The 2,270-nt window shown below is 41.4% G+C and overlaps 1 long non-coding RNA gene across 1 annotated transcript; it reads left to right on the forward strand.

Annotated features, from left to right (window-relative positions):
- Positions 1-777: 777 nt before the first annotated feature.
- Positions 778-2,046, forward strand: LOC106333689. Its single transcript, XR_001268441.1, has 2 exons — positions 778-1,018; positions 1,191-2,046. It is a non-coding gene; the product is annotated as an uncharacterized LOC106333689 (long non-coding RNA).
- The last annotated feature ends 224 nt before the right edge of the window (positions 2,047-2,270 follow it).

Genomic DNA, 2,270 nt, shown 5'->3' on the forward strand with positions numbered 1-2,270 from the left:
TGAACATAAAACCATCTCTCTTAAGAGGTAGGAAGAGCCCGCTCAAAAACTCCTTCAAAGTCCAGCATATGTGCTCACCTGAAACCAAAATGCGATCTAAAGATGGGATAACACTAACCTCAGAGCTTAATAGCGTTCTAAGTTGTCTAGCAGAAAAATAAGTAACATCATCACTTTGTAGACGAATACCTCCTCTCCACTACCAATAGCTGAACTATGCTGATGGATCATGACTTCACTACCAATTTATCTCATTTCGATTTGGCCTTTACTAGGCCATATTTCTGTGATAAATCCTTCTCCAACAGTTGACCACAACCCATTAAGTGACACATGGTCATCTTTAATGGGCGGAAGCTTGACGAGATGCGCTTGTGTTTTGTACGTTAGATCGATAATCATTATTCTCGATCTACTGGTCCAAAATCAGCGGTGCTCTCGTCGAGGTACTCCTCCATCATTGATATTGTTTTAATCCGTTGGTTCAGACGTTTAGACGTGACTCCAATCTTTGGCGCCATATATCATTACGATAGTCAGTTCAGATTTGACAGGACCCAGAGCAACGAAGATTGTTTCTTTTGGGAGCAGTTAAAATGATTAAACAACCCATCCTTAATCATCGAATATTCGCTTTTACTTTTTCAAAGTTTTCGGATGGTCCGAGTTCCCACTTATCCCCAAACTACTGCGACGTCTAGGTTTTTCACCTCTTATTTATATGATGAACCTTCTATCAAAGATAAATTTCACCTCCTTTCTCTTCGTTTTGTCTCTGTAAATTGCATATTTTTTATTTACGCTCTTTCTACTTCTCTAATTTTTATGCCGAAAACGACGAGACATGGGGCCTTTCGTTGACGTCCCTAATGAGATATATTTACTGGCCTCGATGGAAGTTGAGTCTTTGGAGCAGGTAAAACCTGGATATCTTTACACATACACTGTGTTCTTTGGGAAGTGCGGCCTAGTTTTTCCCATCCAGACTCTTTTGCTCGAGGTCATCCTTAAGTTAAAGGTAGCTTTTCCTCAAATGACTCAGAACTTGGTTAGTCACGTCATGGGTATGTTGGTGTTATCTCGAAAATTGGGTATCCTTTGAGCACTAATGATGTGATAAGCTTTTGCTCTATAAAAAGGAACCCCAGGTTCGAATGTACTTTCTATTTATCTCCATGGCTAAATTGCAGAATCCTTACGGAGATCCCCACAAGGGATGAATGGAGAGAAAATAATTCTTTTTGAAGCAAACAAGGCTTGAATCGGGAGTCAAGGACTGCGAAAGTCACCTTGTGAAGGAGCTCACTGATCGTGAAGTCACTTTGTGCACATAGAGGCCAACCTTGCCAGCGAACTTCTGGTCACTGCTAATTGGTGCTCCACTCTCATGTTCGAGAGTGATGCAGTATTGGTTAGGGTGAAGTGCCTCGAGGAATATAATCAGAGTTTGGTGGTGGCTCACAAGTTCCAGATGAGGCGTTTGATTTGGGCCGCCAAACGTGAGATCTCAATTAGGTATCGGGAGATCTTGAACGTGATAAAAGACAAATTGGTGGCTAAAGGCAGGGAGGCCACCACCGATATAGAGCTACAGGAAGTGGCAAAGAATCTTGGCATCTTGGAGGTACTTCATAGCGGGAGATTGATGTTGAAATGGAATTGGCCGAGTTGAGAGACAAGGACACGGACCTGGTGGATGATCAGGTTGTTGACTCCGGTGGTGGAGTTAGGGAAGGTTGAATGTCCCTTTCTTTTTTTTTTGCTGTTGTTTTGTTGCCTAAGGAGGAATTTTACTTTTCTAATCAGTACCTTAAGGTTTTATTTATTTTAGGATCTGGTTGTTTGTTTGTGGAATACTACTTTTGGGGTTGTTTGAGATTTGTACCAGCTGCAGGTTTAGAAAATCTCGTGTGATGCTCTTTTGAGATTCTCTTAGGAATTCATTTGTAATTCCTCATAACCTTGGTGTTTTTATCGGGTGAAGTACTAGATTTAAGGGCGTGTTACTCTGATGGTAGAGTTAGGCGAACCCGTTATAGCGCTGAATGTTCCCGCAACGTTGTTGGGCAAAATCTAGAGCTGGAAGGTATTATTCAGGCTAACCCGTTTAATAGGAATTTGAACGAATGAGGAGTGAATTCATTGTAGTTCTTTCTGTCCACGTAGGTAATCAAGTGAGATACAGAGTGTTCAAAGATACAGTTGTATATCCCAAGACTTTTTTTTGCTTGTGGGAACACGAAAAGTTTTGTGTGGTACGTTCTGACCTT

Source organism: Brassica oleracea, chromosome C3 (genome assembly GCF_000695525.1).
Source record: "Brassica oleracea var. oleracea cultivar TO1000 chromosome C3, BOL, whole genome shotgun sequence".
Taxonomy (NCBI): domain Eukaryota; kingdom Viridiplantae; phylum Streptophyta; class Magnoliopsida; order Brassicales; family Brassicaceae; genus Brassica; species Brassica oleracea.